Here is a 25,059-nt window from a genome sequence, read left to right as displayed (position 1 = left end):
ACTGGTAATGTTGAATCCTTTTTATTAATACGCAATACTTCTCTTCTCAATTTCTTCTAGGGCTATTTTGGAGTAAATAATGTAAAATTATATATAATTATGTATATTATATATAATATAATAATGTAAAATTATATATAGCTAGATATTATGTATTCTGTTTTATTTAAAAATTTATTAGCATATGATAATTATATGGAAAAGTTTCATTATTTATTATCCATACAGGCATATAATATATATCAATTACTTAGAATGCTTTTCCCTTAAGTAGTTGATGAAAGAGGGCAATGGGTGTGATTTTTAATCAAAGAACATTATATATATGTATGAAATTTCAAAAGAATAAATAAGGTAAATAAATATGAAGTATTTGATGTAGTTTTTAGTATCAGATTAGATAGTATATTTAAAATTTCATTTAAAATTATTTATTGATGCTATCTAGAAATGCAATTGGTAATTTCTTATAATAGTTAATATTCTAACACCTTGCTGAAGTCTGTTATTTGCGTAATAGATTTTTAGTAATATTTTTTAGATTTTCTTTTTTTTTTTTAAAAGTGTAACAAACATGGCTTTAATTTTCAGGCTGCTGTTGGAATCGAATATGTGAAACACTTTTTAATACAATAACGACGAGGAGAAATCAGACGACCTAAATCCCATATTCCTTGGACTTGAACTCTGACTCTAGTTGTGACTTGGATTTCTTTACCCCAGAGTCTGTGGTTCCTGCAAGACTGTGTGTATTTCTTTTTTTTTTAATTTTTAAAAATTTATTTATTTATTAAAGATTTCTGTATTTTTTAGATTTTCTATGTTCCATGATCATATTGGCTATCGATAATTCTAGTTCTCTTTCAAATCTGTATGACTTTTGCTTCCTTTTATTGCTTTTGGATCTGCAGCGTAAGAAGGAATAGAGAGGTTGAGGGCAAATAGTTTCCCTGTTCCTTATCTGGTCTAATAGAATCCAGTCTTTCCTTAAATACAATCTTAGTGAGTTGTAGTGCATGAATTAGAATCATAGAACAGACACATGGAAATTGTACATTCAGGGTCAGTTGTTCAGTTAAAGTCACATATAGTTAAACACTAGAGTACCTACACAACACTGTTCCTAGAAAGGCGTGTCCCCTAGTCATATAGTCATCTATGTAACTACACTCTATGATGTTCACACAGTAGAAAGAAGTACCTATGAATACATTTTGCAGACTGTATCCTTGTCCAAGTGACACATGCTACCCATTTTAAGTTTGTTAAAACCATGTAAACCATAGTTGGGATGAATTATAAATACTTTTCGTCTTGCAGAACTGAGCTGGCTGTGATGTTATATGCAAATGAGGAGTGCGGAATTAAATCATAGATTGATCTTTCAAAGAGAAATGTTTTACATCCTCATGGAATGGTTTATCCAAGGTGATAATGGAAAAAACCAATTCTGTATTTATAGAAAAAGTACAATGACCTACAAAAATAACTACAGAGAGAAGCCACTCATGGTTCCTGATACTCATGTACAGGGGTTTGTGCTTAGACTGGTCTACTGGAGCTAAAATTGTTTGCTTGATGTCATGAGGATGCTTTAATATTATACTCATAAATGCATCTTATATTTCTATAATAATAACCCTGAGCCAGCCATTGCTGCAGGAGATGAGCAAAAGCAGATGCACAAACTCCTTTGTCTACCTTCTCTCTCATGTCAACTTCTTAAAATCCTGATTATGCAATCAATCCTGAAGGTTTTGGTTTTCTCTGCATGTGCAAGAGCAATGTTACCTATGTTAATCTGCCCCCAGCTTTCGACACAGCTGCTCTCCATGAAAATGCCAGTACTTCTGCCCAGGGTGTAATCAACGAGATTCCCTAAATCATGCCTGATCCCATGAGGACATTGTCACTCTTGCTCAGATGCACCAGCGGGCATGCTCAGTCTTACACAGTCTCTGCTCTCTTTCTTCCGTCTCCATTCCCTTCTCTCCACAGCTGTCACATGAGGATGAGAAGGTGAAGCTCACTATCACTCTTTCTCTTGTCTTTGCTATTTCTCAGACATTCTTCAACTAGTCAGATCACAAACAAACAAATACCAAAGGTATTTCTTTTTGGCCAAGTTACGAAAGTCAATCTGTGAATTAATATATGCAAATGGATACGTACATGGGTCATCCTCAAAGCAGGTGCAAATCCATTTGGCTTGAGTTGTAAACTTGGCTATCTAGTAGTTCCTGACTACAACCGGTCAGTTGGATGTTTCTGCTTGGATAATCAACCTGGACATTATATATTAAAATTAATAAAATGTGTGTGGGAAGACACCGAAATGATCATAGCAAACAAAAATGTAATCGCATTGTGTCTTCTAGCTGGACTAGTTTAGACCAGTTTCTACTTCACAGGCCTTTTTTTGTTTTGTCATTGATTTTTTGAATTAATTAAAATCCAACTCATTACATTTTAGGCACAAATATTTGCTCACCATATTTAAACACATAAATATTCCCTGCTTGGCAGTTGGCAATAGACAGTCGGCTGCAAGCAGAGTTGAGCCGGCTGTGACATTATGTGCAAATGAAGAGGGAAGAATTGAATCCTGCTCTGAGATTCCCAGACACTCACAAAGTAAATCCTCTTCCTAAGCCCAAGATGAGCATGCAAACGTCCACGCAAAACTGGGGGTAGAATTACTGCTTGCATTTATGCACTTTAACCGCGAATGCCAAGAAAGATGATGTTGGCACGGTTGAGATAACTCCTGGGAACAGCAGTATCCTGTAAATCCAAACACAGCCATTCCTATATCACTCCTGACTCCGTCACTCTCAAGCATAGTCACATAGCGTCCTGTGTGTCATTTTACTAAATTGGAATGGCAAAAGCTGAAACAAAGACACCGTCTCATTATTTTATCATTTTTAAAAATAGACACAATAGTTATTGCTCTTATAATTCATTATAGCCAGGAGCATGATGTCTCCTTCCAAAAAAGACAAATTTTCATTTACAAGACATTTTTCTGACATCCTATGCTCATTTATCATGCTGGAAGGTTTGGTGAATAAAGGGAGTAAAAAAAAAATTCAATAATTAAGTTTACTTCATCTCTGAAAATTTAATAAGCTCATCTGTCTCACAACATGTAAACACGAGTATATGCAATTCATCCTTCCACACACATTTGGCAGCAATGCAGTTGTAAGGGGTTTATCTCCCTGCTGTGTTGCTACTTCACAGATTTTGCATCTGTTCCTTCAAACTGTGGGTTTTATGAGTCATGTAAGAAAAGCAGGAGAAGACACATTGTGAAATCACTTGTAGTAGGTTTGGCTAATGGCTGGGTGCAGTGATGTCTCACAAAAGCAAAGTTGTTCATTAGCTCCGGGGATAACGGGAAGCATCACCAGGCTCCACATCTTTCACTGAGCTCAGGGATGCAGTCCCCACCTCAGTTCTGGATGTTTCCATGCTGGGAAAAGCTGTCTTGGTCCAGATCAGATGGTGGAACCAGCTCATTTCCTGTCTTCTCATCAACGACATTGCAGTCTCATTTCTGAGGAGCTGATTTGATTCGTACCCCCTTTCTCTTTTTGTTAAAATTGGAGTCATTTTTCAAGGTCTGGCTCACAGAATCCCTCTACAGCCTTCTCTGATTCTCCCAGACTGATTCAATCTCTCTCCCCTCTCCTGCTCACAACATCTGTAGTCTGGGCTGTCATCTGACTGCTCGCTGTGGCTACTCTGGGTAGTTCACAGTGGTTTCAAACCAGTTTGTCTGATTTTCTCAGCTAGATCGAAAAGTCTTTGGGAGTAGGCCCTGTTTACCTTGAGATTCGATGACCCAATGATTGGTCTGCGGGCAATTATTATATGCTGATGATCCAGAAGGAAAGACTCACCAGAATGTATCTTAGTTCCATGCTGTCAGGATATAGCATGGACCCTTGAGACTTTTTTTTTAAAAAAGTTCCTGGCATCATAAACAGGGCTCCAGAGTCAGTCAACTTAAATTCAAATCCTAGGTCTATCATTCATGAAATAGTACTTTGAACTTTCTTAGTTTCTACAAACATCAGTCTGCCAGTTTGGAAATAAAATACAGTAATATTTTACAGAAAGAAAGCCCATTATCATGGTTTTAGAAACACAAACAGCATTAAACAATGGCGTTACTGGCATTGAAGCATGATTGATGCTTGCTGGCACTGGTCAGTGGAGACAGAGGAATGGAACTGGTCAACCAATAGTCAAAGTCATGGAGTCTAACACGGGAGGTGAGCTCACTCACTTGATGAAGGCTAGTGTCAGGACAGAGGGAAGGTGTAGCTGAGGGTCACACCAGCAACAGTCTCCAGCAGTAACAACAGAAGTTAGGCATCTGAGAAATCCTGCCTTGGGTTTTTGTTTTTTAAATCATTTTTGACCGCAACATTGGACAATGTCTGGGATTTCTAGCTTTACTGGAAAGTAAGTTAGGAAAGGAATGGCCAGGGAGCCAGGTGCAGGTAAAGGGTTGATGTTTTATTTCCTTCCTGGTCATGCTTTGCCCCCTAGGCAATGACTCAAAATCCTTCTTGCTCTTGTTTGGTAGAGTCTTCTCTTTCCCCCACCTTTTATTGAAAATCGATCCATTCTCATACACTATATCCTGATTCCAGCTCCCCTTCCCTCTACTCCTCCCAGGGCTTCCCCACCTTCCCTCCCACTTGAGCCCACTCTCTTTCTGTCTCTCATTAGAAAAGAGCAGGTTTTTAAGAGATAACCAAACATGACAAAATAAAGTATAAGAAAACACAAAACCATCACATCCAAAGTTGGAAAGGGCAAACCAAAATAAAGAAATGAGCCCTTCCAGAGAAGGCAAAAGGATCAGAGATCTACTCATTGACACACTCAGGAGTTTCATAAAAACATCGAGCTGGAAGCTACGACATATATACAGAGGACCGTAAGCAGATCCATGCAGGCCCTGTGCTTGCTGCTTCAGTCTCTGTGAGTTCATATGAACTTTGCTCTGTGAATTTAGAGCATTAGTTCTCAACCATCCTAACGCTGTGACCCTTTAATTGAGCTCCTCATGTTGTGGTGACTCCCCCAACCATAACATCATTTTGATTGCTATTACTCAGCTGTTAAAAAACAATGACATCAGGAAATTTGAAAGCAAATGGATGTAACTAGAAAAAAAACATCATCCTGAGTGAGGTAACCCAGACCCAGAGAGAAAAATATGGTATGTATTCACTCATAAGTGGATTATTAGATGTAAAGCAAAGGATAATCATGCTATAGTTTATAGACCCAGAGAGACTAGATAACAAAGAGGGCCCAAAGGGGAAATAGAAGAGATCTCCTGGATATCCCAACTTTAATCCACCTAACCATCAGCTTCCTACTGAAACGTCCTCAACCTATGTTCTTCCCATGGATAGGTCTGTCTTGTTTGTATTCCATCTGAAAGCGTATGTGTAGAATGGTCACTTAAAACTGCTCTCTTGTGTTCTTTCCGCCTATTTGTTTCTCCACAGGTTGATCGATGATGCCATATCCCATTATGTCTCAGTTCAGAAAAAGTACCCACAAAATCTTCAGTGTTTTGCAGCCTCAGGACCAGAGTTCCTGTTTTTCCTCCATCAGGCTAGCGTTTCTCCTTACTAATGGAAATACTGTCCACGATAACCTGGGCTTGTAGAATCCAATGTGCACGTTGATTATAGTTTCAGGTCTAATGATGCTAATATTAGTACTGTTATACCAGGACTATTTGAAATACCTTTCAGAATAAATTTCATGATTATTATATGTCATACATGATTCCTGTATCTATATCACCCCCTTCAACTTCCCCTCCAACTTTTCCTATGACACTGCTAATTCGTGGTCTCCTTTTTAATTGTTACACATAATACTCACATGTATATAACACATGCACATTCACCTTATTGACCCCATTTAGCATTGCTCTTTTTTTGTTTTGTTTTGTTTTTTATTTATTTATTTATCTATCTATTTATTTATTTTATTGAGAAAAGAAAGAAAAAAAACAAGTTTCCACATCCTCCCAGCCTCCCATTTCCCTCCCCCTCCTCCCACCTTTCTCCCCCTCCTCCCACTTCTCTCTCCCTCCCTCTCCAGTCCAAAGAGCAGTCAGGGTTCCCTGCCCTGTGGAAAGTCCTAGGTCCTCCCCCCTCTGTCCATATCTAGGAAGGTGAACATCCAAACTGGCTAGGCTCCCACCAAGCCAGCACATTGCGTAGGATCAAAACCCCGTGCCATTGTCCTTGGCTTCTCATCAGCCCTCATTGTTCGCCATGTTCAGAGAGTCCAGTTTTATCCCATGCTTTTTCAGTCACCGTCCAGCTGGCCTTGGTGAGCTCCCAGTAGATCAGCTCCACTGTCTCAGTGGGTGGGTGCACCCCTCGTGGTCCCAACTTCTTTGTTCATGTTCTCCCTCCTTCTGCTCCTCATTGGGACCTTGGGAGCTCAGTCCAGTGCTCCAGTGTGGGTCTCTGTCTCTATCTCCATCCATCACCAGGTGAAGGTTCTATGATGATATGCAAGATATTCGTCAGTATTGCTATAGGCTAGCCTATAGCATTGCTCTTATGTATGTATTCAAGGCTAAACGCTTGGGATTCGACAAGCCGTGGCGAGCTCATCCCTGGAGGAAGCTAATTCTTCCACTCTCATTAGCCATTAACCACCTGTAGCGCTTCATGTAGGTGATGGAACATGGAGAATTTCCCCTGCACAGGTTGACATGCCAACTGGTGTTTTCAATGTGCCGGTAACCACATTGTTAAGAATCTATCATCCCTAGGAGACACTATCCAGCAACAGATGTCCTGGGCCTCTTATTCTTAATACATTTTGGTCCCCTCTTCCCCAGTGTTCCCCAAATGTTAGGTGTAGGAGTTGTAGCGCAGGTGTAACAGTCGGGGCTGGCCACCCCAGAGTCCCTTTTTTCTTTTCATTTTTGCCTGTTGTGTGCCTCTGAAATAGTCTTTATATGCTGCAAAAAGAAGCTTTTATGATAAAGGTAAAAACTACACTTACTTGCGGGTGCACTGCTTAGGATTTTTTTTTTTTTTGTCAACTTGACTCAGATGGGGTTATCAAGGGAGAGGAAACCCAACTGAGAAAATGCTTGCAGCCCATTGACTTATGGGAAGCCTATGGGGTATCTTCTTGATTAACAATTGATATGGAAGGGCCCAGCCCACTGGGCTAGCTTATATAGAAAACAGGCGTTAGCAAGTCACGAGGAAGACAAAAGCAAGCAGCGTTCCTCCATGGTCTCTGCTTCAGTTCCTGCCTCTAGGTTTCTTCCCTGACTTTTACTTTCACGATGGACGGTAAGCTATAAGACAAAAATCAACCTTTTCCTCTCCAAGTTACCTTTGGTCGCGGTGTTTATCCCAGCAACAGAAACCATGCTAAGACAGTATATATAAAGGGCAACTATTTAGGCCACAGTGAGACATTGTACTGGTTTAGGAAAATGTGAGTAGTATATGGTAATTTAACAGACTTCAGAAGGTGAGGTAGTGCTGCCAAGCTTATAATAAAAACATCACTCCAAAAATCGACCCCTCCCAAACCTGGTTTTTCACTTCCTAGAGACAACTGCTGTCAGCTCTTACAGCCCTTTTGTGTTCACTCTACATTTGTGAATAAAATGTTTCTGCTCTGATTTGTTGACTTTTGGGTATTGCTGTGCTCCTGCTCAAGGGCTTTGTCTTACATTCTCCCATTCCCTAACCCATGGCTATTCTTAGTTTTCGAATGCATCCATAACATAACTTACGTTTAAACTAACATTTAAAAATTTTGTTGTTATGACTATGATTATGGTTGCCCCCACAGTGTAGTACATTTTATTTTCTTAAGTGAAGAAAATACTCGGACTTTATTGTGCCTTCCTAACTTCTCCTGCTTGATTATTAAAACAGCCACATCCTTTGCACACACACCGTAAAACTCTCAGTATGGATGCTTCTCTCTCTTTGTTTGCTTTCGTAGTTCATTCTGGAAGCCTTCTCCTTCTGCTCCAGTCTTCACTGGTTCCACTCTGATCCTGTACCACTGCTTTGTGCTTTGTGGGACACTTCCTTTTCCTGCCCTGGGGACTCCCTCTCCCCTGCCCCTTGATTGCTGGTAGGATTATTATTTCCCCAGCACGGTTTCTTAGATTACACCTCATTTGGTGGAGTGCATTCTCCAATAATGTCTTGAGAAAGAGGTCAAGGGAAATAATATTTTGAAGGACTCAAGTGCCTGAAACTATATATTATATTGTCATATTCAATTAGTAGTTGAGCTACATATTAATTTTTAAATAAAAAAATTTCTTCTGTCTGACATTCCAAGGCTCTTTTCCATTGTTTTCTATTTCTGGCATTGCCACTGAGAAACCCAACCACTCCAGGACTCATAAATTTTGTGCGTGATATTTTTCTCTCTCATTTGGAATCTCTCCTTGATGTTCTGAATGTCACAATAGTGCAATATGACTTGCATCTTTTAAAATTCCTTTTCCAGTCCCTAGCTGCATCACTGAATTCTGCAAAGCCTCATCATTATAAAAACTAATGATTTTTTAAGAATACATTTTATTTATTCTTTGACAATTTTGTACATGTGATGTGGGATACCCCTCTGTATGCTGTGATTATCATTGATTAATAAAGAAACTACTTTGGACCTATTAGCAAGGCAGAACTTAGCTAGGTGGGGAAAACTAAACTGAATGCTGGGAGAAAGAAGGTGGAGTCAGGGAGAAGCCTTATAGCCCCTCCAGAGACAGACGCCAGAACTTTACTGAGTAAGCCACAGCCTAGTGGCAATACGTAGACTAATGGAGATAGGTTAATTTAAGATATGAGTTAGCCAGAAATACGCTTAAGCTATTAGCCAAACAGTATTGCAAATAATATGGTTTCTATGTGATTATTTCGGGGTTGAACAGCCAGGAACAAACTAGCAGCCTCCTACAACAAATTGGCACTCCAGTGTGTGGTAGCTAAGTCCACATAAAACCTGAAAGGACGTGGACAGGAATTATAAACACTAAAAAACCAAGTTTAGCCACATTTTTTTTCAGATGGGCTCTGCTTGCTGGTGGTGTGATGCAGCTCCTTTAAGAGAGGTTTTCTAGATTCAGTGGTGGAAAAAATAGCCTCATGGTTTTGAAATGGTGGCTTCCTGGACCATGCTGCCAGCACAAACTCCGGCTCTTTCAGGAGGCCGAGCATTTAAATGGGGTTTGTGGGCAGAGTGCTGCAAGTTACTTGGTGGCAGCATGGGTCAACTGGTTATCAGAGTTGAGGTGGTGAGTACAACTCCCACCTGGCAGTCTCAGAGGCAGTGAACAGGCTTCTGCCATGTTTAACTGGGCGGGGCAAGCAGGCAAAGTTGTATTTTGCCTAGCAACGCTGCTGCTTAGGTTTTTAAGAGGTGCTTAGCATTTTAAGAAGCCATCCTGATCAGAAAAGGATTACAGATACACAATAAGGACAGATTCAGATGTAAAAGACCTCTAAATAAGACACAGTGTGTTTAAAAAATGTACATAGGCTTGGGAGAGAGAAGAAAAAGAGTAAAGAGACAGTAAATGTAATATAAAAGAGTACAGACAGTCATAGATTGAAGGAGTCAATATAAAAAAATAAATATTAAACTTGTAGAAAAAGTAATAGAGTAAGAAAAATAAGCCACGTAAAGATGGAATACACACAGAGAGTCTGGAATATATATATATATATATATAGTTGTATTTTCTTTGAATGTTTTGACTATAAATGAGCTAAGTGCAGAGAGATATTTCATTGTACAACATGTATACTCTAAAGGTATTTTGACTTCAATATTTGTGTCTAAGGATATTTTTACCCCTTTGGTTTTCTACTTCTTGGGTTCATTAATACAATGCATTATTGTATCTTCTGAGTAACATCCTTAATTTTATCTTTCAATCTGTGTATTAGTTTTTTTCTACTTACAGTAGGGTGGGTAGGTTAATAATGTTCAAAGTATAATATATAGATATAAAAATGTCATATTAAAATCCAGTATTTTACTTTTACTAGTAGCAGTTTAAATGTTTACATTTGCTATTATGTTCTCAATTGAGAGCGCTTTTAATCTTTTCCTCTTATTTAAAAATATTTGCTGACTACTTAAGGGATTTGGATGAAGGCATGCATTTCTGCCCTTAAGGTTCTTGTCTTATAATGAGGGGAGGCAGCTGAAGATTATAAGTACCAAGCTAGACATCAATTAGAGTGTTTGATGATGTTTGGCTACTCATTATGTTTATAACATTATGATGAGGTATGATCAACATAATTTGAAGTATGTATATGTCTATTGGTGGAGATGAATTATTTTGTGAACACTTGGATTTTAAAGTGGACTGAGTCAGCATTTAACTACTCTCAGCCCTTTCTATTTCACCCAGTGGATTATCTGAAAGGAGCATTATCCTCTATCTGAAACACATGCTCCTGGATGTTAGCAAGGTGGGACCAGTTCATTCTACAGATTCTCATCTAGTTCCCCTATTTCTGGCAAGGACTCTACTCATGCCTGTTGTTTGTTTTTTACTCATTACTGTTTTGGAGGCCCACCATTCAGCTTCCAAATAAACCACACTCACGAGTCTTATTCTTACTTATGAATGCCTAGCCTTAATTTGGCTTGTTTCTAGCAAGCTTTTCTTAAATTATACCGACTACCTTTTGCCTCTGGGCTTTTTCCTTTCCTATTTCTGTGTATCTTTTGTTTACTCCATGGCTGGCTGGCTGGCTGGCTGGCTGGCTGACTGGGTGCCTGGCCCCTAGTATCCCTTGTTCTCTTGCTCCTTCCTCCTCTTCTTCCAGTTTTTTCCTTCTATTTATACTCTTTGCATGCCAGCCCCACCTATCCTTTCTCCTGCCTTGCTATTGGTCATTCATCTTTTGATTAGACCATCAGGTGTTTCAGACAGGCAAAGAATCACAGCTTCACAGAATTAAACAAATGCAGCATAAACAAAATCAACACAACTTTTCATCATTAAACAAATGTTTCAAAGCATAAACAAAAGTAGCACACCTTAAAATAATATTCCACATATCCCCCTTTTTAAATCTCAATAAAAATGAAAGGTTTTAACTTTAACATAGTAAAACTATATACAAGAGAACAGTTACCATGTAAGAATTAATTTACAATATTGGGTTCATTCATGTTTAGAAATTTCAGAGGAATACTACATTTACCTATCTTAGTGAATCCAAAGCTTTATACCTAACTTACTTTATTTCATATTTAAATAAAACTACAATTATAACTATCTAGTCTTCAACTCCATCCAAGACCCCAGAAGAAATTAATATTACGTAAGTAAACAGGAAGTGTATTGCAAGGAACTTCCAAGACTCTAGAAATATCAGACACATCAAACTTTTTCTGTAACATTGTGGCATTCATCTCCATCTTCAGCCTACAGGCCTAGAATACCTGACAGACTTTTCAGTGAAATAGGAACTTTCAAGGAATGTCCTGCCTTGTATTGCACAATTCAGCATTCACTTTGCTGTGTGTCCTACAAAACACCTGGCAGACTCCTCTGGGAAGAAGGAATTTTGAGGGACTGTCCTGCCTTGTTTTAGCACAGTTCAATAGTCACTTCACTGTGTATCCTGAAAGTCCGGTCTGCAGAGCTCATTGTCAGCAGCCAAAGACAAGAGCAGTTTCTTTGCCCAGTGGCTAACCTTGCCACAATGAAAGCAAACTCCACATTCCTTTAGTTGTACCTGAAATCTCTGAGTCTAAAGCCTCTTTAGGCCAGTCTCTCTTGAGACAGAATACCCTATTTCCTTTTAGCGTAAAAAGTGAGCTATTGACATTGAAGGTTTGGGACGAAGACATAGGCATGTAACTCAATTATATATTTATATTCATGGTCAGCTGTAACTCACAGCATGTGAAATTTTGACTTCCTTTGAAGTAATTGTATTTGATTGACTTATTGGTTTTTATGTCATCATTCTAAAGAGTTGTTTTTTTTCTTATTAGAAATTCATTTGAATTTTCAAATTAAGTGCATTTTTAAGACATGGTTCTTGGATCTAACATTAAAAAATAATCAAACACACTTGTATTTATGTCATCAGGGTCAATCGAGGATTAGAAACTTAGAAGCAAGCCAGGCGGTGGTGGCACACGTCTTTAATCACAGCACTTGGGAGGCAGAGGCAGGCGGATCTCTGGGAGTTTGAGGCCAGCCTGGTCTACAAGAGCTAGTTCCAGGACAGGAACCAAAGCTACAGAGAAACCCTGTCTCGAAAAACCAAAAGAAAAAAAAAAGAAAAAAAAAGAAACTTAGAAGCACTTGCTGAGACTCACATGATGTTTGACTCTACAGACCATAGGAATATTGGATACACCATTTGACATAAAATCAATGAATTTGCACTTTCACCTCAACTATCCCTCTAGCTATGTGAGCTTGAACAAAACATTCTGACCTCAGATTATTGAACTTTAAAATGGGGCATATACAAGTTTGATCTAGACTTCACATTGAATGTTTCTTGGCAGTTATAAACATATAGGAACAGAGTCGATGTAGCTGTCAATAAAGGTGCTACAAAAGGCATGATCCTTGTTCAGAAGGAACTAGAAAACTGCTAACACAGCACTAATATAAAAAGACACAACTGTCTTAGATTGCATACCACTTTTCATATGTATTTCCTTCTAGTTATTCCTTTTTAATAATCTTACTAAACTACAGCAAAGGTAAAACTATTTTCTTGCTCAAAAATCTTACTAGGACCCATGATTCCAACAACCTTCACTTCTTTTCTCTGGTCTATGCATGAGGCCAATGATTTCATAGTCTTTAAAAACTTTCACACCAGAAGTGTTTAATAAACAGAAATCATTTGAGTAGCATGGCAAACCAATGAAGTTAATATGATGCAGAACTGGGGAAATGTTTTATTAGTAAAGTACTTGCTGTGCAACTATGAGGGTCCAGGTTCAGATCCCCAGAACCCACAAAAAGACATGAGCAAGGTGGTGAATGCTCGCTGTGGGAGCTGAAGGTAGAAGAATCCTTAGGAGGGTTTGCTGGCCAAGAGGTCTGCCCAGTCAGTGAGGTGAGCTCCAGGTTCACTGAGAGAGACTCTCCCACTAAATTAGATGGAGAACAAGAGAAGACACTTTTGCCTCTAGTCTCCATGTGCACATACATGGGTGTTCACACAGTGTGCACACTCATGAGTGATGCAAACATACACACAAAGATGATAGAACTGCCTTTCAGTGTTCAGCTCTGATAAAACTATCTATTCCTGCTCTACCTTTGTCCCCTCTGCTGGAAGTAATATTGCTCAGATCTCTAAGAACACAATATCTTCTTAGTCTTTATTGTTCCAAGAACTTTATTGATGAGTCAGGGCATGAATATCACATGGAGCAAAGATTTTGCTAATAAAATGATGTGGTAATAGTTGGAACTGGAGTTATTTCCTTGATAAATTAGAGTATTTTCCTAATATTTATAAAAATTTAATGAATAGACTTGTTGAACATCATGAGTGTATTTCATCTTTCATATGAATATATTTCTGTGCATTTATGTTTTTGATGTTCATTTGTAATTCTAAGATTCAAGGAAATGAAGATACTTTGTTATAATATTAAATTTTTCATTATTTAAAAACGTTTGAATGATATTTTCAGTTTTAGTTTTGATTAATAAGCATACATATTTTTGGGGTACACTGTGATGCTTTTACACACATACTCATTGTGTTACTATAAAAACAGAAATAATGAACATATTCATTACTTTGGGAATTATGATTTGTTTTTGCTATGGTGGCACTCAAAGTCCCTTCAAGTGTTTTGACGTATTCAATACGTTATTTTAAGCTATAATTTTCCCAGTGGGCCATCGACTGCAGGTCTCACTTCCATCTGACTCTCTACCATTTATCTGCTCATCAACCTCTCCCCCAGGCTCTAGTTATTGCTCTTCTATTATCAGCTTATCTGAGCTTCATGTTTTCAGATTCCACATGTGACCTACCTTATTTCAGCCACTACAATAATCTCTAGATTCATTCATGTTGCTGTCATGACGGGGTTCCACATTCCATTTTGGTGGGATAGTAGTCTATTATTCCCATGTATCACATTGTTCTTGATCTATTTATTCACAAATGTGTATTTGTAGAAATAAGTCATGAGAAGAAGCAAGGGTGATGTGGGAGGAAAACTTTCTGACACCAAAATGGAATTTAGGTAGAAGAATAAGGAAACGACATTGAGGGGATCTGAAGAACAGTCTAAGAAGAAAGAGGAGTTGGGAAATGAGAACTTTCCACCAGGAAAATGCAGGTTACCACAGAAGGACATTGGCCTAAGACCAGCTTAGTTTAATGCATTTCTCTTGCTTATTCACTCCGTAACTCAGGAATACTTGGCTTTTTACTCTTACTGTGGAGGCTTGAAAAACATTAGCATACTGATAAAAAATAAAAAATAACTAACTTAAATGGCAAGAAGATGAGAAAAATTGTTTTCATTTTTTTCTTTTTATTATAAGATGTAATTTTCCATGGACCTTCTCTATGCACAGAGTATTTATTAAGAAAAATACTTTAGTGAGGATATTAGAGTCAAATCAATATTAAAATTAAGTGATCAATGAGTAGTATAAGAATGGTTGGCCCATGGTAAATTTTGTAACCTTTTAAATCATATTGGTAAGGATATTTGATAAGCACAGTATTTGCTTTTATACTGGCATTCTCATTTGTTTTGAATAAAGCTCGAAAACAAATAACATAATTTGCATAATGAAACCATTGAAAGGAAATCGCTGTCATTCATCAGAGGTATCTGTACCATTTTCCACTTACACTTTGAATATATCCAAGTTTGTTTCTCTCTTTATCCAATGGAATGATCCCTCTGATTTATCCTTGTCATTGAGCATTACAGGAAGTAAAGTGTTCCATTAGAAGGGGAGGCAGTTTGTCAAGTAGGGTCTCTATTGAATGAGACTGTCTCTCTGATATGTTTTTAATTCGTTTGATTCTCATTTTGGTATTTTAATTTTCCCACATGCCAGTGATGATAAGAGGGCCTTTCACTCTTACTTCTTTAGCACACCAAGGCCACATGCTTACTTGCTGAGGAATGGTCTACCCATCCTCTTCAGCAGGAATAAGTGTCAGCTTAAGAAGTGATTCCCTGTGACTACAAGACTGGTCTAGCTACCAGTCAGATGAGAGGTCCACCAAAGAACCTAAGGGTCACTGAATCTTGTCCCGGGGGTGCAGGAAGCTGTGAGAGATGCAAGAGACAGTGGTTATCTGTGTTGAAGAATCTGAGTCTTAATCCAGGCCACGAGTAGTGCTTTGGGTGAATGCCAAATATTCCTAGAGTCTTCAGACTCAAGAGGCCCTTGGATAGAATTCAAATAATTAGTCGCTAACTGAAATTTAGCGGTTTCTTTAATTATATCTGTATGTACAAATCACAGCCATATTATCCTTATCTCCAATAGAAATTACAGATATCCTTTAAAATGTACAACTTTTTTGTCTTAGGAAATTTTATGATGGGTCACTTTAAAAATCATACTTTTGTTTAGACTCATGCCCAGAGCTTGTTACATGATACATTGGTACATAAGCACAAAGATAAATGAATATGTTTTTTTTTTGGATGTCTGAGAAATGCTCCAAAGACTTCAATAGTTGACCAAAGGGACTGACAAAGCACAGAGAATTCCTGATTGCAGTTCGGCAGTTTTGGCAATATCTTTTTTCACTTGTGCTTCCTAGAAGATGGAAAAACTTAGAAAGAAGTTCAAATGACAGTTTTCATTGTCAATGTTTCCTGGAGGGCAGAGCTGAAGCAGTTAACAGCACTGAGCTTTTCGTGTTATGAGACTTTTTAAAAATGTTGTTTCAACAACGAGGCCTTCATTTGCACACACCTGAAACAGTCTCCCTAAGCATGAGCGGCATGATACAGGTATTGTGACGATAGCCGTCATGAAAACAGTAAGCATTCCCTGAAAAATTCCCTTGGATGGTTTGGTATCTCTTGACCTGAGTCAGATCATGTCCACATCTGAACTAGGCAGAGAAAAGAAATGTAGGCATCATTACTTCTACCATTCAGGACTCTCTTCCCTTGTGGGTGGGAGGTGGATACAAAGGCAGCTTTTCCGAATGTATTAGGGTGACTGATGTATTCTGGGGCCTTCCATGTGGCAAATGTGGAATGGTTTTGGTCACAAAAGCTGCCAGTGATGTAACTCCGCCAAATCTGCTTGGTGGAACAGAGGGTGCGGCCCAGCTCCCAAAAGCCTTCCCTCCCGTCACCTGTGGGAAATCTCCTAGGGAGGCATTGCAGTGCACAAGGTTTGGATTCTTCTATTTGTGTGCTCACCAAAGCTCTTCTGCTCTCTGCTCTGGAACGGACTTCCTTGTTCTGAACTAGGTGATACAGCTGGAGTGTTTTCCACCTGCCCTCACCTCCTACAATCGTCCTGGTGCTGGTACAGGCCAAAGTGCATCATGTAAGTTTTCTTACACAGTTCACACTCAGAAGGCTCTTTTCTGGTGTGCAGCTTTAGTTAAGACTGAAGCCCTTTCACATTCTCTGCACTCTCAGGGTCTTCCAGCGCTGACTGGGGGGAGACAGAATGAGGCTTTATGCCCAGGCCTTAGGCGGTGTGAATTTCCTGGGGCAGGGTAAGTGCATTTTTGGTTAAAGTTTCTTTTCTTTTCTTTTGGAATTTTCTTGATGTGTTCATTATATTTGATGTCTTGACTATTGTTTCTCATGTCTTGTTCACTGACCTTTCCTCTAGTTGGTTATCCTAAGGCCTTGTCCTTTTCCTTATTGGCTGGGTAAAGCTACCAATTCTTGGCTTGTTGTTCTATGTTGGCACATGATTCTCATTTTCCTGGTTTGTTGTAAGATGTAAAATTTCTTTTTGTATGAACTTAATGTGTTGATCGAGTATTTGAAGAAAATTTGAAAACGCTAAAGGATTATACCAATACGTAAATTCTACATGTTACTGTTATGGACATTATGCCATAGCACACTGAGTTATTGTCTAGATTTTAAAAGGAGATTATTTTCTATCCAATAAAGAGTGTTATGCTGTTGCTGGGGGAGGCATAAAGCCCACATAAGGTAGTCAGAAGTGCACATGATGGTGAAGTCTAATTGGAAAATGGTAGTTGGTACAGTTCTCCCTCAGTGTTCCAGGGTGGTCTCTACTGTTGTTACTTTCTGCCTAAACGCAGGTCTCCTACCCTCAGCAGCAAACTGGTTTCTGCAGAGTTTGTACAGTCAGTGACACTAAGGGAGGCGGCAGCATCATTTAGTGCCCTGCAGAGTTGGCCCACCTCCATAGTTCCTTCTCAGTAGTTACAGGAATTGCTATCATTTTCCCCTTGAAGAGCCAAGACTTGCTTTGGTAGAGGTAAGGGATGCGCTGGTCCTTCTATCACCTTTGTTCTTTCAGACATTATATTTTCAGTACCGCCTACAAGCCATGGTTTCCAATAAGTACCAAATGGAAATTCTTCCAGCACCTAATATTGCAGAGTGTGGCCAAAAATACGGAGGAAGTTGAGCGTGAATTCAAAAAGATGGTTGTAATGCAACACCTCCCTTGTCTCTTAAATCAGTGCTGCAGCCAATATATTTCACCTTCCCGATGTTGACGTTTAGACACCCATTCCCATGTGCAAACGTTTATACTCTTGCTCATTATTAATGCCCACCTGTGTCCCTGGGAGGCACTGCTGTACCCCTTCAACTCGTCGGAACTTCTGGGCACTGCCATAACCTCTCCTACCTGCTCTTTCTTACCGTGCAAGGTCACACAAGCTGCAATAGTTTTAAAAGCATAAGAAGCATTGATGCAAACAGCAAGCATCTGACTACTTAAGGAAGTCCACAGCTCACATTCTTACTACTTTGCCAGCTCCTACAAGGGGCATTGCTGTTGCCTCCCTAACTTCTGGCGGGTGTTTCGAGCTTAACCACACAGCAAAGTGGGCTGCAGAGGCTATGACTTTGCATGCTCCAATAAGCTCTTCTGCCCTACTCCTGCTTAGCCAACATCCTCGGCTCCATCTCTGTTGGCCTAGCTATTTCTGACTTCGTAACTCTAAGCTATTCCTTTAACATAGACAAACATGGAGAAAGGAAGCAAGGAAGAAAGAGAGCAGCTCTGGGTTAGTTTGTTAGTCCCATGAAACAAGGAGAGGCAAAGGCTTTGACACCTGAAGGCTAAGACACAGACTCTGAGAACAAGGGGTGACGTAATTAGGAGGCTGGTACTTATCACATGTACTGTAGAAAGACAAATTTGCTCACAGTTTAAAGGGGTTCAGTGTTAACAGCCTACTGATTCACTGCAACTTAATGGCAGCATTTGCAAAGAAAGCCCCTAAGCTGTTCTTTGCATTTATTGTACAGTAAAGGCATAAACAAACGTGCAGAGTGTATAGACCCCAAAAATAAACTTACGTAAGAGTATATAGACCCCAAAGAGCACTCAGGGAGCATTGGCATAGAATCCCTACTTTCTTACTTCTCCCATTCTTCCAGGAAGTCTGCTGCACATGGTTTTAAATCTAGGAATCAAGTCAATATATATTTGCTGTGAATATGATTGGTTTAAAGTGCATTGTCAGATGAAAAATGGAACCTGGAGGTAACTGAAGTCACATGAATCTAAAGCTGTTCCCTGTACCTTTGGTCCAGCTGAGCAGCAGGGCCTTCTTTCCATCTGCTCTTTGAGCTGTCAGTCAACACATGAGTAAAGGTCTTCCTTTAGAGAGTGACTACGTCTTGACATTAACTGTGTCTTGATGGAGCACATAGCGTGTGAGTTATGAGTTCTGGCCTGGGAGCTATGAAAGATGACTCAGAAAATACAGCCTTGGAGACACCTCTGGCAGCAAGAAGCCCTGCATAGACTTAGCTCTTATATTTGGTTCCTCCTTGAAGCCCTACGGTGACACATAACAGCCACCAAGCCCATTTCTGATTGCTACATTTCAGTGTTAAAAAATAAAGGCAGGCATGGCCGTGGGCTCTCAGAATCCCAGTGAAGTGGGTGTAGAGCCAGGTGGATCGCTGGGGCTTTCTGGTCATTCACATAACTCTAGGATAAATGAGATACCCTGTCTCCAGGCAATAAGGTGGAATATGTTTACACAGAACATTCACCATCCTCCTCTGGCCTCCTCATGGGTGCCTACTCCTATCCACACACTATAACATACACATAGAAAGGAAAACACTCAAACTGTATTGTAACACAGAAGACGATAGTTATTGGATTAAAAATGTCTATCATTTATTTCCAGAGAATGTGAGCCTTCATTCTGTTTTTTTGTTTGTTTGTTTTGCATCTCCTCCTTCCTTTTCTGTTTTAAGGAGGAATGTGTGCATCCTCTATACCTAAGAACATGGTCATTTTTGTGTGCTCGAAAAGATGCAGTATTTGTTACTGCTGCCTCGTGGGTTCGTGGCATCTATCCACTGCTGTCTTCTCAGATCCAGCATATTCATCAGGACAAGTGGTGAATGGAGGGGGACAGGCTGAGGGGCAGCACCCCTGTATCTGGTGGGTCTCTGATGATGGTCATTAAATCTCTACCACTCTTCCTGGAATATGATAGCTAGTTAGAGATGCCCTGAAAAAATATCAGTGAAGGAAAGAGGAGAGGGGGCAGAAAGAAAAGCTGTTCGGGTCTCCAGTGACACTGTGGGTCGCCATGTAGGAAATCTTGGGGTTCATAATTCCTGCAGTTTCCCTGTGTTGGGTAGAGGAAACTGGAACTTTGGAGTCTTGTGCTAATCACCATTGGATCTAGGCTATGCAGGGAAAGGCCAGGACCCTAAAACATAGAATAACACATTTCACATGTGTCTTTATTAACAAGAAAAGGCTTATAGAAGCTTTTTTGTGTATTCGAAGTGAAGGCTACCATAACGAATGGGCACAGCAAGAGAAACGACGCTGCTACACTCTAATTACAGAAAGTACACTATTTGCATACTGAATAGACATAGAATTCTGAAGATGGTACTTGTAGACTGATGGATGAGTCTGGAATAGAATAAAGCACTTCCCACAAATTGCCTATGTGTAGCTGGAGCTAGCGAAAACTAGTCGCCCCAGGCTGACTTCTGTCTTTCACAGGCTAACAAGGGCCACTTTACCTTACAGACCTCATTGAGGTTGGAGTCCATTTCAGCAGCTGCACAAGGACTCTGCGTATCTGTGGACTGAATTAATAATCCACAATCAATAATGACGTTCTTCTCTTTAAACGCTTGATCTTAGATGAGACTTCATGAAATTACGGGTATGGGTTTCTGTGTATGGTTAATCAATGTTTCACATGCTTGTAAGCGCGAGAAAAGTGTTTCATTTGGGATTTCCAATATGACTAAGTTATTTGAGAGGCCTTTGCAGAGCACCTCATTGGCTCATCACTTTCCCTTTTCTCTGTCTCATTCTGTCGTTGCAGTTTTCACTAAATCTGATACTGTACATATGACTTCTGGCAAAGATTGAAAAAAAAAACCCTCTACTAGTCCCAGATTGCAAACCATTGCTAGAAAAAAGTTGGTTTCAGGGCCCTCCTGAAGCTTCTGAGCTGTTTCCTTCCTGAGTCTTAACGAGCCTCCTGTTAGGACTTCTGAGTCTTTAGGCACTTCCCTGCAGGATGGAATGTTTCACCGTTCTCTAGAACCTCAGTCTGAAAAACTTCCTTCCAAAATGGAACGTACCAATGGGGAAGAAACTGCCATACAGCAGATACATAATACATAGCATATTTACAGAGTGATTCTGTCATCTCTGTTTGGAATGTGTTTCATGAGAACAGGGAGTTTGCCCACTTGATCTATCTTCCTGTCTAATGCCACTGACTCTTAGAAGATACTTAGAACATTATAAATCTTTAAATTTGGGTTAATAGGATGGACCAATATGTGAGCCATGATGTATTTGTTTAATGTATTTCTATATTTTGGTATAGCATATTATCATTAAAGTTAAGATCATTAGCACAAGAACTAAGTTAATTTTGATGAGTTCAGAAGTATAAGTATTATAGTTTTTTCTTCATAAGTTTTAACTAGAAAAATTGAGTGTGTTTAATTAAGAACTCTTGGATTCCATTGAGAGATCTTCAGTTTTATTTACTACATTTTAGCAGTGATTCTGACTCTGTAGTTCCTGACAATGATCAGTAAAGTTGCTCCAGCATTGATGGTGGTGCTGATGCTGCTGGTCGTGATGGGGATATGAGTGATAACCAATGAACAGGGTTTGTTTCTTATTGTTCTGAGTTAGTTTAAACTTCTTTTCACGCTTAGCATGTGTGTATGCACGCGCGAGTGTGTGTGTAGGTCAGAGAACAATTTATTTAAGTTCGTTCCTTCTTTCTACCATATGGACCTCAGAGACTGAATTTAAGCATAGAGACAACTTCATTTATCAGCGGTGACATCTCACTGACACTTGTGTTAAGACTTTAGTTTTCAGCAATTTCTGTGGTGCTTCCTATAACTGTAAAGCACACTTAACTACTAACTGATGAGAAAATGGAGCTGAAGAAAACTACACTTCCAAAGCCATGCTCGTGGTTCGTTGTAGAACTGTAACTAGAATATTGATTGTTGTGATACTTAAGTCAATGCTTATTACTGTGGCATTCTGAGAACAGAGAATATAATTTATTCTCTATATTGTGTGCATAGATACTGTTTGATTGATAGTAGAGCCATAGCCCAATAAGCTCTTGGCAAACTGAAGATATCAAAGAATAAAAAAAATTACAATATTTATAAAAATTACAAAATTTATAATATATAAAGCACATATAATTTAAAGTCAGAAATTCCTCTTTCAAAATTAAAAGCACTGGTTTCTCAAAACTCTTGTGTGATGCGTGTGTGTATGTAGTGTGGTGTGGTGTGTGTGTGGTTTGTGTGTATGTGTGTGTAAGTGATGTGCGTGGTGTGTATGTATATGCATGTATATGTGTGTGTAAGTGATGTGTGTGGTATGGTGTGTTTACATGTGTGGTGTGGTATGTTCTGGTGTATGTGTGTGTGTGTTTTTTTGGGGGGGGTGGTTGGGACATTCAAAGGCTATTGAGAAACATCCTGGGCAATCAGGCAACCAAAAGGCTAGAAGGAAAATATCAATGTCAAGAGCAGAATTTGAAAGTCCATGGAAGCAGAGGAGGAGATAAGAAGTTTGAGCAGAGCCAAGGTAAGATTATAGAAGAAATTCCATTTCAGTGAATCTAAGAAATAGAGGAAGGACAGACCATAAAGAATTGATAAGATGTACACATTGTCAAAAAAGCTATGCATAAAGTTTCTATCTATACAATGTGGTAAGAAGGATAGTGGTCAACCTAAACTTAACTTCTCTCTATGTGAGACCTTGCAGTTTATCCCAGATATTCCATATTGTGTGCATAGATACTGTTTGATTGATGGTAGAGCCATAGCCCAATAAGCTCTCGGCAAGCTAAAGATATCAAAGAATGAAAAAAATTACAAAATTGAAAGTTAAAAATGCATCTGAGATACCCATCCACTGAAATCCATGCCTTATTTTAGTCTTGTCCACCTTGCACACGCTCGGAAAATTTAGACTACAGATAAACAAAATCATATAGTGCTAAAATTAAGGCAAAACAGCAGCAAACAGTTATTGTAACTTACTGAATACTGTGAGAATCATGATCCTTGTAGGGATGCTTCCAACATACATGTGATGGTTTGAATGAAAATGGCCCCCATAGACTCATAGGGAGTGTCATTATTGGAGATGTGTCCTTGTTGGAATGGGTATGGCCTTGTTGGAGGAAGTATGTCATAGAGGGTGGGCTTTGATGTTTCAGAAGCTCTTGCCAGGCTATTGTCACTCTCTCTTCCTGCTGCCTGCTGATCCAGATGTAGAACTCTCGGCTCCTTCTCCAGCACCGTGTCTGCCTGCATGCTTCCATACTTCCTTTATGACAATGGACTGAACCTCTGAACTGTAAGGCAGCCCCAATTAAATGTTTTCTTTTATAAGAGTTGCCATGGCCATGGTGTCTCGTCACAGCAATAAAACCCTAACTAAGGCAGTACACAACAAGGGTACACTGGGCCTGAAGATGCCTGCAGCATTGAACTGCTTGGTGTTGGGATGGCTCCCTGTTAGGTCATCAGCTTTTTTCTCATGAGGATGGAGAATAACTATTAGAAGTCTCTGGGGGCATTGGCATTGGCTGATGGCTTAGTGAGCTTGATGTTCTTTGGGAGGATATCAAGTGTTGACTGAACAGTCTGTTCTTTTCATTGCACGTTTCCCTATATCAAGCAAGGACAGCCTACATCTGCTCAAAAGTACTTACAGATCTCTCAGAGAGTGCTGAGATCTGTTCCTTCTAATGTCTGCACACCACTAACTAACGATGCCAGCAAATGCCTTCGTGGCTTTATTTGTTGTGAAATTTCTTGTTGTCTAGGGTCTAACTCTTTCTTCTTCCTCACATTCTTAGCCACGTTCTTCCTCTGTTCAATCAGCACCTCCCTAGGAAGCTGCTCATTCGTGACAATGAGCTCATGAATATTCTCCTTATCAATGCGCTGTTCTGTTTCCCAAGCACTAACACGCTGCTCTTTACTATTTCAACAACAGAAGAATCTTTGTTGAAGTCTTTGAATGTCTTCACATATGTCTTCAAAACTTACTTCCAAATGCCATTCATGCATTTCTCTGTGGCTTCCCAGGCCGCATGATGTTCTGCATCTCATTTCGAATGCTAAACCTTTCCAAACCTCTGAGTGCTTTGGAGAGTGATCAGCTGCCCCAACTTTCTGCACAAGCGTTCAGAGTAAATAGCATTTAATGGTAAATAGCTGCTTTGAGTGTAGCTATTAAACAGCAATTGCACTTTGATCTATTGGTTGAATGAGTGATTGGAGTGAGCCACAAATACACCAATTTTATATCAGGTTGAGTAATGCAGATAAGTTGTGAATGCCCTGAAGTATGTTTGATATCAGAAGAATCTTAAATAGAGTGTCATTTTCTCTACAATATGCTATTGCCTGTAGAATAACATAGTTCAAAAACAAATCTTCTATGCTGACATCATCCAGGTTTCCTTCTTATGGTGCTCAGAAACAGGAAGGGCAAGGTTGATCACATTCTTGAATGATCTAGATGCTCTGAGTGACAGATTAGGGAAGGCTTTGATTTGAACACTGCAGTATTTCCAGGGCAGAATAGCATTGATGCTTAATGTCTTGCATCTTGGCATTGCTCGGACTCTTGATGAACCTAAGCACGCTCTGGCACATGCTTCTAGAGCAAGCTGGCTTCATCAGCACTAAATATTTGTTCTGACTAATACTTTTCTTTTCTTTTTTTTTTTTTTTCCGAGACAGGGTTTCTCTGTGGCTTTGGAGCCTGTCCTGGAACTAGCTCTGTAGACCAGGCTGGTCTCGAACTCACAGAGATCCGCCTGCCTCTGCCTCCCGAGTGCTGGGATTAAAGGCGTGCGCCACCACCGCCCGGCTACTAATACTTTTCTTGTGCAATTATCTTATGCAGCTCTTCCTTCAAAGCTTCTGGCATGCGTTGCCTCACTGTGGGTCACCACATTATTAAATTTATGGTGCCATTTGGAGCACTGAAACAAACCCTGGCTTTCTGTGTTTGCAAACATGGCATGTTGTATTGTGTCTCGAGATGACTTCTTCTGTCTGGACCATAAGAGAGCACGTAGCTCTGTATCTGGTTTTCCATCCACATGACAAAGAGTTTTCCATACTATCAATGAGCCTAGTTCTTTACTTTATGAAGAGAGTAGGTTTAACTTGTTTCACTGTGTCAATGATGAACTTACCTCATGGTCAAGATGACAACTGTGGAAGACCTAACTTACGTGTATTGGTTGTTATTGCCTTACATTCTTCATACTGGAC

The 25,059-nt window shown here is 39.5% G+C and overlaps 1 long non-coding RNA gene across 1 annotated transcript in view; it reads right to left on the bottom strand.

Annotated features, from left to right (window-relative positions):
- LOC142857736 (uncharacterized) overlaps positions 1 to 24,645 on the bottom strand; it is a 507,050-nt gene extending 482,405 nt beyond the window's left edge. Inside the window, exon 1 of the long non-coding RNA XR_012911856.1 lies at positions 24,480 to 24,645. This is a non-coding gene — a long non-coding RNA (uncharacterized LOC142857736). The remainder of the gene's footprint in view (positions 1 to 24,479) is intronic.
- Positions 24,646 to 25,059: the final 414 nt, after the last annotated feature.

Source organism: Microtus pennsylvanicus, chromosome 9, assembly GCF_037038515.1.
Source record: "Microtus pennsylvanicus isolate mMicPen1 chromosome 9, mMicPen1.hap1, whole genome shotgun sequence".
NCBI lineage: Eukaryota > Metazoa > Chordata > Mammalia > Rodentia > Cricetidae > Microtus > Microtus pennsylvanicus.
This window is presented reverse-complemented; position numbering and strand designations above follow the sequence as displayed.